The sequence below is a fragment of the Pezoporus wallicus genome, unplaced genomic scaffold (genome assembly GCF_028554395.1).
Source record: "Pezoporus wallicus isolate ANWC-B61680 ecotype Strahan unplaced genomic scaffold, APGP_CSIRO_Pwel_v1 contig_227, whole genome shotgun sequence".
NCBI lineage: Eukaryota > Metazoa > Chordata > Aves > Psittaciformes > Psittacidae > Pezoporus > Pezoporus wallicus.
The window spans coordinates 12,464,390-12,481,137 of record NW_026635704.1 but is presented as its reverse complement, the minus strand read 5'-3'; the positions used below and the strand labels follow the sequence as shown (position 1 = coordinate 12,481,137).

General features: G+C 43.8%; 1 long non-coding RNA gene across 1 annotated transcript; it reads left to right on the top strand.

The window, feature by feature from the left end:
* The first annotated feature begins 3,701 nt into the window (after window positions 1-3,701).
* Window positions 3,702-8,639, top strand: LOC130592935 (uncharacterized). The gene is made up of 3 exons (XR_008970706.1): window positions 3,702-3,930; window positions 7,557-7,637; window positions 8,444-8,639. It is a non-coding gene; the product is annotated as an uncharacterized LOC130592935 (long non-coding RNA).
* The last annotated feature ends 8,109 nt before the right edge of the window (window positions 8,640-16,748 follow it).

The window sequence follows — 16,748 nt, the reverse complement described above, 5'->3', positions numbered from 1 at the left end:
CAGGGATAATACCTTTCTAATTAAAAAATGTGCTCAGGGAGGTTCATGTTTGAGCTTGAATTTCAGTTCCTACAGGATTGCATCAAAAATAGTGGCATTTCAGATGTGTGTGGTGTGTGCATGTTTGTCAGCTTGCTGCCTGCTTTGATTTTCTATGAGGACTATGTCTGTAGAGTTTTGATGATCATTCTCAGTTTTGTTTGTTCATAGGACTAGCACTGGCTGTTTTAATGGGAAGTAAGGAAACACAATTGCTCTTAAACAGAAAAATAAGAAAATCATCCTTATCTTGTAACATATATCAAATCCAGTTAATTTGAAAATGAGGAAGCACATACACTTAAGAAACAATCTAGACGACAGATGGGTTGAGCTTCAGGAATAAAATCATAGGTTTATGTCCAAGGAGCATCCTGGAACATAGCCCAAAGACCAAAAAAAGAAACATCAAAATAGATGATTGCTGCTTTGGGGCCTTTGTAATGTTTGAATTCACTTGGCACCTGCTCATTTCAGCAGGCTTTTGCTCTGAAGTATTTAAACTCCAAGGTCACTGGGTACTGATCACTATGAGTCACTACTTCATTAGCTACCCTTATAGTCCCTGTGATCCCTCTGAAACAAACTTCTGTTCTTCAGTTTTAATATGCATTCATGTCTACATCCCAATCCGTCAGTCTAGACAAGTGACTGCAAAAAGAAAAAAAAACAAATCAATTTATACACGAAGGTAACTGAATAATCTTGTGCCAGCCCTGATGCCTTAACCTTTCCTATTGCTGAAAGATGCTTGGAACTTGCCATGAGATCAATGTTTCTAAAGGTCAGTTTCTTTATTAGCGAAATGATTACATGGTTTAGGCTGTAAATATATTTTTGCCTCTTTCTTACAGTAAGAGATCCACAGTAAATCTACAACATGGTGCAAACGTTTCTGATTGATATCAAAAAACGTTAAGAGAGCCCACTATCTGCATAGGGTCTTGGCTGGGCTTTCTGGGGAATGTATGACACTTTTTTAAGGGAATCTCCATGAACTCTCAATTTATTCTCAGTGGGCTGCATATGTTAAATGAATAATCAGATCAGACATGGCAATTAAAATATTCTTCTAGCTATTATGACCATTGAAAAGATTCTGTAGAGTTAAATTATAATCTCTTCTTAGGTTATATATATATTTGCTAAAGCTATTGCAGTTATGTACTTTGCTCAGCATCTTGCTGTTCAAGATTGTAAAATGCTGAGTCTAAGGCACTTCATTCTGGTACCTGAATACAAATAGATGTGTGGAAATGCCTGTTTTTCCAGCATGCAGGGCCACCTGGCTAGTCTCTTCAAAAGCTTCTTCAAATTTGCACAGGGCCAAATTAGCCATTGGTTAACTGCTAATCACAGAATCATGGAATGGTTCTGGAATAGGGCTGGAAAGGACCCTAAGATCATCTAATTCCAACCCCCTGCCGTGGGCAGGGATGCCTCACACTAGGTTTTCCAAAGCCCTGTCCAATCTGGCCTTGAACACTTCCAGGGATTGGGCAGCCACAAATCATCCTGTGATGTCATTTGAGTTACTCAATTCTTTCTCCAGAGGAGATCAATATGTATAGATCACCACAGGGACTCATCTGGATGCAGCTTGAATGTGAACTGTTGCTGGTGTGCCTGTGAATATCTTTACATGCTGTCATGTGTCCTGGGCTGCCCAGCTCCTATATCCCTCCTGCTGATCTGTCCCTCCTGGGAACAAGGTCCCCATCTGCCCTGGAATGAAATCCACTGAGCATGACGTTGAGTGGGAAGCTACCAAGTTACAGTGACAGTCACACATCTATGCCTTTCTTTTTATTAATTGAACCAGTGCCTGCTTCCTGCCAAAAGCTCTGCGGAAATTCTGCACTAATCATTTTATCTCATAAACAGTGTTCCTGTATCTACCATGGGCTTCACTGAACTTTTGCATTAGCTTCCAAGTACTTAGCGGTGTCACTGGTCTGGCAAAAGCAAACGTGTACCACATGAAAATGGATTTGAGAGGAAACAACCTTGTCTTTTGAAGGATAGAAAGAAGAAGTTATCAAAGGGCAGATGATGACCCTTACGTACAATACAATAATAACATTTGGATGTTTTTTTTTTTTGTCTTTTTCCTCTTCCTCAGCTTTTAAGATCAGGAATAAAGCATACTACAACATTTCAAAGAGGAAAACTGTTGGAGAAGGGCTAGACACTTCTGTGCTGCCAAACCAACAAATGGTGTGATGCATAGGAAAATTTAATATCTACTGTAGACCTGCAGCTGCTCTTAGACTCGTTTACCTGAGAGAAAAGCTGTTGCTGGTTATACCTGTAGTAGATTTGAAAGCTAACTCTGCGTAGGAAATACATGGTAAAGGAATACTGTAAAAAAATATGAGTAACTCTTGAGATTCTTAGTGCTTCTCACCACATTGCTGGTAAATTGAGCTGTATTTGTACTATGTGAGACAAAAATAATTTGTACACTTTGAAACACTGTGGGCTACATGAGTCAACAAGAGATTAACTGGCAGTCATGATGGTATATTGTGAGGGATGTGTATGTTTTCATATATGTAAATAGATGAACTCTCCAGTATGAACTCTGCATGAAGTGCTGCCTGCTGTACATAACTGCAAACACAGACTGCTGCTTTAAGTGGATGATAAAGGCAACATGTGTATACTTTCCCCTGATGAAACCTCTGTGGTTAGAATCCCCTTTGTCTACTGCTAGCCAAGCTGGGAGACTGAATTCTGATCATGTAACAAGTACATGCTAAGGTTTATAAAGTGCAAGCTGTGAACAGTTCGGTGCAACTCTTGCTGAGGATAAAAATAGCAGATTCTTTGCTCACTGTCTCTGAACTAGGTTCAGAACACCTCTTGTAGCACAAAAATAAAGTGTGTATTAATCACCCGAGGCTGCGACTTAGCTGTATGCATGGCCATTGTGCCACTGTTGTAGATCTACAATCACAGCTATTATAAAATATGCTTTCTGCAGTTGGCCTATGCTTTTTATCCTGGCCCTGTGTCTGTGTATGTTCTTCCTGGGGAGCATATAGCTTCTCTTTCTTGGTCTGCAGAGTATATGAGCCCACCACATACAATTGCTGAGAAACTGTTCAGTCACAGGACTGGTCAGGACTTGTTCTGCATCCAGAGATGCTTTATCAATAACAGCCTGCTGTGTTTAGGACAAACTCAAGCAGAACAACAAACACCTTATCCAGCTCTATCTCATCCTCTAATATAGTAGGTAGTTTCCAGGGATGAAACAGTAGCTGGCTTGCAGCGGCCAGTCAGATCTCTGCTATAGTTAAGGAAAGAAGATGTGTACTTGTACTCAAGTCAGAGAGATAGTAAGTCTGATTTTCTGACTAGCAACAGCTTGTTTTACAAACCTGGAGTCCACATAGTGGCTTTAAACATTGCATAAAAAAACACTATGCAGGTGAAGTGATACACAGCGCTGGATGAGCTTGGAGCTCTAAGGGAATTATTCCCACTGTTCACTATTGTGGGATTTGGAGGTATCAAGCAACTTTGTATGAAGGCTCATTTTCCTTGCTCACAGCAATTTGGGCTAGTAGCAGAGCTGTCCAAGAGATCCCTTGATGGTGGATGTTTGTCCACTGAATGCTATATACCAATGACTTAACTTCAATATAAGCCCACAGATCTTTCATATTTAGGGAATTAGTTTAAACCATTCTCCTTGCTAGGCTCTAAAATCTATCAATTCTATAATGCGGATTATGCTGTGGAATGTGCCAGTTAAGTGTGCCCAAATTGTGTTTTACCTTTTGGGACATTTTTCCCTACAGAGATTGAATTTGAATTTTCATATCTCTGAGGAATTCAGTGTTGCTTGACTAAAGTAATCGAAGAAAATCTGCAGTCCTTATGGTAAGAACTGTGATTGTTATACTGGCCGTTTTAGAAGCAGTTCCCAGACCAGAGCTCGTGGACCACTCCTGCTCCTCATTACCCCAGTGTTAATACAGAGCTGATCTGGTGGCCCCACAAGGACTCCTGCCCAAAGGCATCTGCCAGGTAGTGCCCTCCCAGTTTGTAAGGCAGCGCTACGACACAGTGCGCAGCATTTCATGTCTTCCTGAAACAGCATCACAGCCCATAATGGAGCCACTGGAAACCAGCTTAGGGAAATACGTACTGGTAAACTAAATTCCTTTAATCCCCTTCATCTGTGCAATTTTCCTCTCTAAGCGTGTTTCAAAGGAATTTTAATCCTCTTCCATGTAGGCCAGAGAAGACACTGCAGCCAGCAACTTATCCACACCTAACAGAATAGTTACCATTCTTTGTGTTCAGACACTGCCTTAACTAACTCTCAAGTGTGGCCAAATAGACAAGTCTGTAGGAAAGTTTGGCTCTGTCAAAAACCTTTGAAATGTCAGATTGAAATGCTCATCCACCCTTGCTAATTAGCACTTTCCCCCCAACAGAGGACAAAAGACTTATGCACCCTGGGTGTTTTTCTTTACTCTGCTTTCCTTCATATGATGTAAAGAATTCCCTCTGTCCTCATTATTAAGACTTCAGAACACTGTTGGCTCTTAGTTTGTACTGATGATTTCACATGAGCTTGACATCATTAGTTATTGGGCTCCTGGTAACAGAGAAAAAGTAAATTTTAGCTTTTTCTTTCGAGATGATACTTGACAGGTAGGTGCTTTAGTCTTCAAAACAATTATGAAAGAAGCATAGCCTGATATAGGCAAAACCAGCAAAGAACTCCAGCCCATGACTGTTATCTGGGGAACATTTGACTATAGACGGAACTGTAGATCTTTTATTAGTATCAGCTTGATGAGTCTATTGAAGTTCCTCTGCAAAGTATGAAAAGTCACAAAAAAAGAGGAACACATAGTGCTCCTTCTTTGTACCATTATGTGAGGAAAGCTGTAAATAGCAGAAGTGTATGGCTGCTTGTCACACTTCTTCCTGTCAAGCAATTGGTCTCTTATTTATCTATTTATTTATTATTTAAACCTGGGGCTGGCAAGCAGAAGTTAGGGAAAACTCAGTGCATGAAAGCACAGAGCTATACATGGCTTATGAGACCTTTCCCCCCACCCTCTGTCTGAAGTGGCATGCACAGCTGCATGCCGCATGCATGCATGTAACTGGCTTGTGGATGGTGGAATAATTTCCTACAGAGGTCCACGAGTACTCCAGTAACATCTACCAACACGTGTAATTGCTTTGAGAAACCACTCCCTGACTCTTTTAAAAGCCAGAACTCCTCTAGTTGTTCCTTTCACCCAACTACCCCATGGAGTAGAGAAGAGGTAGCAGAGTGCCTTGTTCTGCCCTTCTTCTTCACCTGCCTCTCAGCTCCTTTTGGAGGGCACTGTGCCCCATGTAGGTCTGCAGTCCCCCTGACCAGACCTGTGCCACCATGGTTGGTTTGGCTTGGGAATAAACGGCACCAGCAGCTCAGAGCAGGGTCATGCCATGCTACAAAGAGACACTGTCAGACAAGGTTTATGGGTCTGGCATAGGCAGGTCTTGGCTGCTCAGTTTCAGAGCAAAACATCACTGTAAAAATGAAAAAAAAAAAAAGCCATGTCCTTGGCTGAGGATAAACAAACCCTGCAAAGCAAAGTTAATCCTTTTAGAATGTAAATATTAAATTAAGCTTTCATTTTAACAGCACCCATGGGTCTGTTGCCCTTTGGCTCTTCCCCTCTCTCCTCTGCTGAGGTAGGAGGCCACCCCTTCTGCAGAATGGGGAGCAAATTGCTCAAGGTGGGAGGAAGCTGTCATCGCTGGAGTCTAGTCTCGGAGGATCATGACACATGGAAAGAAAGAGGCATCCGTGGTGGACTATGGGAGAGAATCTGGTGAATAACAAGGAGGGTGTGCAGTCCTACTGGCCACTCTGAGATGAGGCTGAGCCTGGCTGCCAAGCAGTATATAGCATGTCCTTTAACTGCCTCTCTGCCCCCAGATTCATAGCAACATTGCAAAAGATGATGGCTTGTCTGACTGCTACAGACTCTCCAGTTAAAAAGCACAAAAAAAAAAAAAAAAGAGGTAAGAGAAGAAGGAAAAAGAGGTAAGAAGGAGATGGAAAAAAGAGGCTGAGATGTAAAGAGCACGGTGGCAAGCACCTAGAGCTAACACTTTTTGTGATGTTCATGAAAATAACTGAACCTGGGAAAGGGCTGAGATAGGCTGGCACTGTCATGTGCAGGGTGTCTCTCAAAGATAGGATGAGGAAGGCCAGTAGCTTTGGGTAAGGATCATTGCAGAAGGATAACACTCTCCTGTACAATTCTGTGCATCTTTGTGAGACTGCAAACCCCAAAAGGTGTGTTGTTTTTATTAACTAGTTAAGAGCAATTTCCAGTGCAGCAGCTTTGGCCCACTAGTCCCTTCTATGTTCCTCCTGCTTATCATAGAATCATAGACTCACAGAGTGGTTTGGGTTAGAAGGGACCTTAAAGGTGATACAGTTCCAATCCCCCCGCCACAGGCAGGGACACCTTCCACTAGACCAGGCTGCTCAAAGCCCAGTCCTGCCTGGCCTTGAACACTGCCAGGGATGGGGCAGCCACAGCTTCTCTGGGCAACCTGTGCCAGTGTCTCACCACCCACACAGTGAAGAATTTCTTCCTAATGTCTCATCCAAATGTCCCTTCTGGCAGTTTAAAGCCATTCCCCCTTGTCCTCTCACTACATGCCCTTGTAAAATGTCCCTCTCCAGTTTTCTTGCAGGCCCTTTTATGTACTGGAAGGCATTCAGGGCTGCTTTCAACCCAGTTTCCTCACAGCCTGCATTTGTGCTTGCGACATATGATTTTAATGCAGTCCAGGGATGGATGTATTTGTTTGGCTTAATCCTGTGTTTCTGTGAGTAAAGTTTGCTGTTTCTCATAAACAATTTTATTTGCTCACCTGATCTGGACTTTGGGCAAATTGAAATTCAGATGTCTGCGTAACAGTGCCGAAAGGCACAGACCAGTACCTGGGAAATCTGTTGTGCCTGCCCAGAGAGTGCCTTTTCTCCTCTCTGCTCAGCAAAAAGAGGAATTTTAAGTCACCCTGGCTTTCCATCCTCAGTTTGGAATTCTGTTGCTAAGTGGCAAAGAAAGAAGATTATCAGATCACAGATTAACAGAAACCTCTATTCAGTGCTCCTTTGTAATGTTACCTTTCTGTTACTTACTTGAGAACTGATTTTTAGCTGCTGTGCTCCTACTCCACCCTCACCCATCCATGATTCTGTTATCCTCGGGGGCTGGTCAGGATTCTGTACAATTTTCCTTTCCATGCTCAGCCTCTGTGCCCTGGGGTGGCTCTGCCTTCGAGGGTACCCCAAGGGTCTCTGCTCTTAGGGGGGGTGTCTCAGAAACTAGAGTCGTACCCTACCCCTCCTGAATGTTTTATATGGGGAGAAAGAAGGAAGGAGTTTATAAAATGTTTTGGAGAGTTCCTATATTTCAGAGGTCACCCATTTGCTTCCTTCATTGAGAAATTCTTTGTTTCTTTTTCTCTTTTCCCAGCCAGTGTGGTTCTACTCTCTCAAGCAAAAGCAGTCAAGCAGCTTCAGAAAGTGGATGAAGAAACATAACTGAGTGGCCAAGGTAATTATCAAATGTTAAGGGTGAATCTCTGGCACAAATTGCTTACAGTGGGGTTTGGGAGGCAACCAGTGAAAAGGGCACAGCAAAATCAGGAAACAGCATAGTTGGCCAGTGTCGGGGATGCAGACAGAAAGAGGGTTTGGGAAGGAGAGGCAATTTGACAGCTGGGAGGAGGGGATGGTCTTGCACAGCACATGCATTCAAAGAAGCATGAGGAGCAAAGGTCTCTTCATGTGGGAAAGCGGTTTAGATTATTTTAAGTAGAAACGCTTCACTGAGGAGAACCATGTAAGGAACAGGAGACAAAAGAAGGGCAGAGCTGCGCAGGGATGTGCCCCTGAGACTGAGCAGGAGGAAGACATGTGAGCTGAACATTTAATGGAGCAGGGAAGGGCAGGAGAAGAATTGCCCAGCTGAAATGGAAGTAAAAGGTAGGATTGGAAGGGAGGGATTGTGAGAAAAAGGAGCTGCAAAAACAACAGAAGGGAAGGGCGTGTGGAAGCAGAGAGATAAACAGAAGTATACACATTCAGGAGGTGATGGACACAGACTGTGATGCAAATAAAGCACAGAAAGTAGTAATGTACAATTCTGTGAGCATTTCAACATACCTGCTTTCCAGGGCGCTGTATTTTCAATGTCTCATGTGCTTGAGTCTCCCAGGGAAGCAGGAACCCAAAACCAAACAAGACTGAAACATTTTTTTCTGGGGCTGTCTCTGTGTTTTAACCTGTAGCTGACATTAAACATGTGCTGCCCATGCACCTACACAAGGCCTTGTGTTTGACTGACATCCTCCTTTGCAGCACCCCTGGTGAAGGAGACATGACTCTTCTAGGATAGTGGGATGGAAAGGATGGACTGCAAATGAAAGAAGCACTGACAGAAGAAAAACAGATTCCTGTGGAAAACCTACAAAGCAAGGAGAGAGAAAGGGGTGAAAAATGTACTGTGTTGCATAGCACACAACAAGACTTAGATTTTTGAGGGAGGTGGCATCTGCTTTTGTGTGTAATTTTTTTCTTGATCCCTTCCTGTTCTTTGCTGTTAAAAAAAACCCAAACCAAACAACAAAAACCAATCCATAATAGTTCTCTTTTCTAAAAGTGTCACTGATTGGCTGTTCCTTTTTGCCTTGGGGTGATAGCCACACAGAAACCACCACACAGTGACCTGGGATCTCTCCTCCTTCCCTGTGTAGCTTGACTCATCACCTGTATAAGTCCAGCACCCTGGTAGAGCTGCCTCAGGTTAAAACCATACAAAGTTGAGAGGAAGAAGAACGAAGGAAAGGGGGTGGAGAGGTGCTTCTAGAGCCTTTTCTCTGTCATTACTTGATAATAAAATATGTAAGGAAACTTACTGCTCCCCCACGGTGCCTTTTGTTTGTCGCAGTTCTATTACTCAGGTTTATCGATTTTCTTTTCATTACAAAATGTGTCAGAACTTCTGAAAGAAAAAAGCCATAAGTGCTTCCTAAGGGACCTGTCCTCTGAGAAGAGGAAAGTGTTGGTATGTTGCCACAGAACATTTTTAAGAGATCAATGACAAAGCCAGACAAATCATTACTCTTTGGAAGGGATTTATTACCTGCAGAAAAGGAAAGGAACCACTAGAAACAGAGGCTGTGTTGCAGACAAAGACCTTGTTGTTTATTCCCATGGGCTTTATTGAGCTCAACTGTTTGCATTTTAATGCCAGTAAGGATGTCTTTCTAGACAAACCAAGTATCTTCCAGCGGCAAAGACACTGGAGAAGCCTCGCTGGCTGTTGCGTGGCGGTGCTGGGTGAGAAGATATTTTTTGCCAGCGGCTCTGCCCCCCATTCCTTGCAGAGGCGGCTGTAACGGGGTTTTCGGGTGCCCGCGGCCTGGCTGTGCCTCTCAGCATCCCTCTCGCCCAGGATGGATGCTCAGAGGCATCCCTCCCTCCACGCCACGGTCACATGCTGCCCCCTGGCGGCCTCAGATGCCTCCTCCTCCCACCCCGTTTTGGGTGGTTTTTCATCAACTTCGGGAGAATCCCCTTTTTCTTTTCCCCGAAGCTGTGGGGCAGGAGCTTTCCTAACCAGAAGAAAAGATTCAGTGGATCTGCTCCAAGAAATGCGTTTCACCCCTGGTGCCTCTAGGGAAGTAGCCGGTCATCTGTTGGTAATAAAGGTAATAAACCAATTCTCTTTTCAACGATGACACCAAGGAAAATGCCTGCCGTTCCTCTGTTGCTGTGATTCAGAAGCTTATCTGTTGTGGCAGTTGGAGCCAGCCATAAATAACCTAAAAATCATTCTGTCGCCAAAGTAAAGAAGAAAAATGCTGAAGGCAGATTTCCCTTCCCTTTGAAAGGCTGGATTTCTTCCCTAATGCCCCACAAACAAACTTCATGCACTCGGGTAAGTCAGATATTGTCAGACTCTGACTCCTCTAAATAAAAAAGCACCGAGCCTGCTGGATGAGTAGGCAGCACAGTGGAGTATTTCGATCCCTGTTGATCCTTTAATCTGGCTATAGAGCTCAGGAGGAAAAGGTAGATGTGGGAGACAAAGAAAGAGGGGTTATCTGAGGGGCATGGCTTTTCAAAGGAAGGTCTCTCTGAAATGAACCCTGGTGGTACTAACTGCTAATTTATTTGTGGTATAAATTCCTTCCCGTGCAGCAAACATTCCTCATGGATTGTTTATTTCTCTCTAATACACAGCAGATAATTCTGTAAGCTCAGACTGGGGGGTAGATTCAGCACATTCTCTTCCAGAAACGATTTTAAGAACAGCTTCTCTCCTTCTTCCATGCCTCCACATACTGTGTCACATTGTCCTTTTCTGTTAATCCAAAACTTCAGATGATGCAATAAATAAGCTTCCAGGAGCCTAAAACCGTGTTTACAGCAGAACCTCACTGCCTGTAGCTTTCTACCTCAAATCATTTTCTTGCTCCTCACATGAGATCACATCACAAATGTTTCTGTTCTAGTCACGTGCTTCAGAAGTATTCTTTTTCTTTTTGTTTTGTCATAGGCCACAATATTCCTTCTCAGTGGAAAACCTGCATAGGATGTTTGAAAAGCATGGGACAGCACCATGTACTGCTCTTCCTTTTGGGTTTTGCACTGTGGCTGTAGTGTCCTGGCTGTGCCCATCCCAACCCTTTGTGCACACCCAGCCTACTCACTGGCATGACAATGTGAGAAGCAGAAATGGCCTTGACACTTATGCTTAGCGATGACCAAAACATCCCTCTGTTATCAACACTGTTTTGGTCACCAGGAAGAAAATTATACCAGAGAAACCCCGCAGAGTGGGATGCCAGACTGCGCTATGGGAAAAGGGTCACAATACAGTGGTGAGATCTTTGGTGAATTATACTCTGAAATCTCTCTTATAAATGGGTTAGTGGGGGCCTTGAATGTTCAGGGTTTTTTTTTTAGCAGAATGCTTGCTTAAATATCTTCTTTAAAAGACTTCCTTAATCCTTGAACAGTTAATTATGCTTCTATAACTGACCTGGATTAATTTATGAGTCCAATTTTACTTTGTTTGCTTTCCCAGCTGCTAATCCTGTGTTATGCTTACCATGTGCAAGATATTTATGTGTTGTCTTAATTTTAAACAAGTTTGCAGGAATTTTGTTGGATTTGACAGGAGGAGAACACAATGGGAAGGGGTGAGGATTTAAAGGCAGGTAAGATTTGGCTTTTTTTTTAAAAAAAAAGAAAAGAAAAGATTCTGAATGTCTTTCAAGTATTCTGAACTAATCTCATGGAGTAACATGAGCAGAGCGAGACAGGAAATTAAGCAGAGTTTGTAGTGGTGGTTGCCTTTCTTCAAGTTGTAAGAGAAGTTTTAATGGGAGAGAAGATCAGTTTCACCCTGTTTATCTGCCCTGTCTTTGGTAAGAGCATTCTAACAGCTTCAAAGATGCTGTAAGGTCACTTGTTAATTAATGCTTATTAATTCAAAGAACAGGGGTGTGAGAATGGTTCTCCACCCCTCTTTTAGGACATGTCCTTGGGATCTACTCTGGCTGCAGTCTGGGCTTTATCTGCCCCAGCTGACAGCCCTTTAGCCAAAGTGCTATAAACTCAGCTATTAATTCCACTAGCACCACCCATTAGGATGTTATTTCATGTGGGAAAGGTTATTTGTGCACAACCACACTTTTACACTTCTGACAGTCTAATTTGCTTGTTTGTTTTAAGAGATGCCTGAAACCCCTCACACAGAACTCTGCATGGGTATGGTTTGGTTGGTCTGTGTTAGGGAAAAATATTTTATCCCAGTGAGGTAGAGTGTAGGAAGTAGGAATAGCTCCTCTGCAAGTTACCAGGACTATGGAAAAGTAAATAGTTGTATGGGTCTGTATTTCAGCTCTCCTATATCTTACAGGAACAAAACAAATGTAGAACAGATGACAAGGAAGCTTTTCTTTAACAGGTCCTTTATTTTAACAGTACTTCTCTGGGGTCCCAATTCAAAAGGGGAGTGAGAGGCTGTCTTTCCTGCTATTGCAAAAGTCAAGCATGCTGGCTGCAGGACAAAAGTGTTCTGTGTACCATAGGATGATAAATGGTAAAACAGCGAGTGCCCTTGCACACAGAGCAAATCACCTGTCAACACTAGCTGTGTTGTTAGATGTGAGTTACATCAGGTGCAATGCATCATCTGGGAGACGTGATTTGGCTTCATCTAAAAGCTGATGCCGTAAGTACACAATTCCTTCTACTTGGAAGCTCTGCTTTTGGTTTTCTTCTCAAGGAAGGACGAAAGGAGTGACTGGTAATGCTTGCAGATTAAAAAAAAAAAAAAAGGAAAAAACTATTTGCCTTACATTAGAGAAGCAATGCTGGGAGTTCTTCATGAGGCGAAGGAAGCAAGGGAAGCAAGGAAGGCACCAGCTTGAACAGCATGGGTAGCAAGAGAAGTCAGCAAAGACAACCAGCTGTGCTGGAGGTCACCCAGGGGGGAATTGCAGTGCTGCCCCTGGTACTCAGCCTAGGGGCTTCCTGCTGCCCACTGCCACCAAGCCACTCCCAGCAGCTCAGTGTCTGCCACCATTCTATGTCCTACAGCTGCTCCTAGATGCCCCATCCCCAGCAGGAGAAGGGTAGTTGGCTCCTTCGGGAGCCTGGATTCAAGGCCTGAGGGATACCCATCAGTTGGTATCAGCACTGTCCTCTCAAGCTTCTGTCCTGCCCCAGGGTATAAACTTTAGCCATGCTCCAAAGATCTTGGCTAATGATTAGCCAGGGAATCAATGTAGTTTGTTGCTTAATCACTGGAAGGTGATATTTCATCTCTGAGCTTTATTTACTAGAGATAACAGATCTGAGAGAAATAATCTGATGAAACATTTGAATAGTAGGTCAGAAACCAGCTTAGAGCTGAAGCAGGAGGGCTATAAACACTCCCACCCCCAGTGCCCTGCAGAACAAACTGCCATGCAGTATTCCACAAGCATGTCCACAGCACCTTCTGGAGGCATTCCCACTGCTTGGCTGAAGACACTTTAGGTTGTATATTTCACTGAAAGGAGTTTCAAGGCGATTTGAAAACCAGTGCTCTAACTTTACACATATTCCAGCAACTAGGAGAAAACAAGGAAGTAGAGGGAACATCTGCACAGTATGAGTCCCTCTCACTTTGGGCTTCCCCACCTAATACACGGGAATGATGGAAGTCTTCTTCAGCAGTTGGCTGCTTAGTATTGAATAAAAATACAATTTTCAGCTATGCCTCCTACCCTCATGCCCCATTTCATTACAGCCTCAGTGGCTCCATGAATAGGGAGCTGTAAAAATGAGGGTCACCTCCCCAAGTTTCACACCCAGCAACAGGGAAACAGCCCTGCTCTGCCTCAAAATTATATCTGCAGCTTTGCCTACTTTGGTGGGTTTTCCAGCTGTGGAAATGAAGATGCGGTGCAGTGAAGAGGTTGTCATGGCCTACTATTGCTAACTACTGGTGCAACTATTTTGGCTGTATCCTCTTTGATTGCAAAACCCAAGGCCCTCCAGCACTCGGTACTGCCCAGGCGGTTATCTGTTGTGGCAGGCAGGCAGCAGAAAGTCATGGACATGGCAATGCTCCATGTGGCAGCATCTGCAGTTAAGGTGCCCATTTTTGGAGCAGCTTTCAGCATCTATTCTGCATAGACTGTGTTGCCATCTATACCCCTCTTAGGGTATCAGTCCTGAGTCTGATTTTCAGCAGCCAGGGTGCTGAGCAGCAGGATGTGTCAGGGAACTCGATCACCTGCAGTGCTGGCTCCTGAGGGGAGGACACCCAGAAAACATGGGAGCTTCAGACTGCAACTACTTTGTGTGGTTCAAGGGTCACTACAGCTGTTTCTGGCAGACTCTCACTAGAGGGTTGGGGCATGGAGCATGGCTTTGCTGACAGTCATGGCCCTGCCCCGTATCAGTTTTTTATTCAGTGGTTGCCTTCTCTACAGGGAAAACAAAACATCCTGTTTCTCCTCATCCAGTGACCTCCCTAATCTACCATCCTTTTGCCTCAGGTGACTACTGTCCTGTTCTCAATATTGAGCCTCTCCTGGATCACACCAAGGATCCTTCTTGTCCAGTATCCCATCACCATCATCAGTCACCATAGGGGGATGCCTATGGAAGAGGGTCTTCACACCAGAACTCTCAGCTATCAGCCTTTCCCAGAGCTGAAAGCCACTTCTGTGTATTCAGTAACCCCAATAGCTTGCTTTTCCATGCACTTATGCCTTGAATCCATGCAAAGGCTATTATTTGCAGCAGCTTTTGCAACGTGTGCTTCAGCTTCAGAAGTGTGGACTGTGTGGCAGAAGACATTCCCACGTGGAGCATCCTGGGCTGGGAGAGCAGTGGGTTCAAACCCCTTGAGGAAAGGCCCAAAATCCTGAGTCCTTGGCCATGCTGTGCCCCTCTATGATCCCCCACTATAACACACAACACATTTCTGGTCCCACCACCAGCCTGCAGTCCAGGTTGGTGTGTGCAGGGCAGGGGTATGTGTGCTAGCCAGCTGTGGTCCCCCTGCCATCTCCATGCATGGCCCCTGGAAGAAAGCCCACACACACCCAGGAGCACAGGAGCCAACAAAACCAAGTCCCATCGTGGTCTGCCCTGCAGCTCAGGGTGAGCTGGCAGATTCTGCACGATGAGCTGAGCACCTACAGGACCTCAGCCATCTGGGGACTGAGCTTCCTAGCTTGTGTGTGAGGATGGGCTCAAAAACTACACCTGACTGGCACTCTGAGCATCCCTGGGGACCCTGTTCAGCCCAGCCTTGTGCCTTCACACATGAAAGGAGCTTGATTCCTCCCCCCTCCCAGTTTTTACCCAAATTGGTTCAGCTGGACAAATGTGTTTGAAAACGTGCACTGGTACAAGGCAGAGGCCAGCTTTCCTACCCACAAGGCAGGAAAAGCAAATGGCTGTCACTGTGTTTTGAGTTTACAAGGAGATCAAAGGCCACCAGGTGGGAGAAGAGGCCAGTAGAGGAGAGAGCCAGAGCCACTAGCTCCCTACAGCATTTTTGGGATGCCTCAAAGCCATAAACACTTACCATCACTCTCCTGATTTATTTAACATTAAAACCCCCTGATTTACAGCTGATAAACCCTGACAAGCTTTAAGCCTTTCATGATGAATGATAAACTTCTAGGAAAGAACAGACCCTGGAGGAGATGATCCCATCTTGCTAAGTCTAGCCTGGCTCCAAGTATACTTTGGGGCATGACAAAGGAAATGCTTTCTCATGGGGGCTTGCGCCAGTCACTCCACTTGCCCTGCTGCTGGGGATGGCCATGTCCTTAGTGCAGCAGGCTGGTTCCTACTTGTGGAGTCTGACGCACTTAATAAGGATTCACAGGAAACATAAATCACAGATGAGCAGTATGGTTACAGTCCCTGTCCTGATGGTACTTCAACATAACCATGCTCTGTTATTTTTAGATAAGAAAATGACAGACTTTATTTTTACTTTTGAAGTCAGAATGGGGTATCTCTCGCAAAGATAAGTGACTAGGGCTAGTCCTGGTCTCAGGGTTATCTACTGGTCAGATGCTAACCAGGCGTTTCCATTAGTTCGGGTCTGTACATTCTTCCCACCAGCCACCATCATTTACAAAAGAGAGCTCCATTAGAAGTGACTTATTTAATCTGATGGATGTTCTGCCAGCATTAGCACACACTGATAGCATTTGAAGTCTTGGTAGGAGACTGAGCCAAATAATGGAGATCCACTCTTAACAAATCTAGTCAAATACTCTTTACAGCCCTCTCAAATCCGATAAGAGTTTGCATATAAACAATATGCAGTGAACACCGGATTTGTCACACAGCCCTGACTCTCACATCTTCTTCTAGATGTTAACGCTGTGTTTTAACAACTGAAAACCTCAGACAATAGTTTATGCCATGTTTTTTGAATGTATAAACTGTTTAGAAGAGGTTAAGTTAAAGCACAGTAAATCTGTGGATGGGATGCTGTTGTCTTGCATCAAGTTCTACCAGAATTTAATGTACTTAACCAGCAGGCAGAATTTACTATTTTCAGAATCTCCAAGTTAGTAGTACACCAACTTTCATTGCATCTGCATCTTCCAAATATTGCTTCAGACTGTTTGGGAAATCCCAGTCCTCATTCTATCTTTTTACCTTTTAGTTGCACTAGAAAAGTTGATGCTTTCTCCAGGGTAGCTGGCTTAAAGCTGAATGAAGACTAAAAAAAATTAAAAAATACAGCAGAGTTCTTTATTTTAAGACTGCATAAAACCATAAAAATATTCCATTAAAAATTCAGAGATAAGTTCACTCCCTGTAAAAGCAGGAAAAAGTGGTGACCGCTTAAAACTGCACGTTTGCTTAAAAGTAAATAAACATACTTTAAAAATGAAGTTTAAGAGATAAATAACCAACCGGTCCATGCAAGGGTAGTGTGATTTGCTTGGAAGTACTTATCCATTTAATGTAATGGTGTAATGGTCCACCTGCCAAGATGACCCTGTTAAGTATAGCCACGGTTCCTACTTTGAATGTTTGTGTTTTTGAATCAACTTTTACAACTTTATCAGTAAAATCAAATACTCTGAAAGCACTTCCAGTCAAAGGCAAAACACATCAGTGA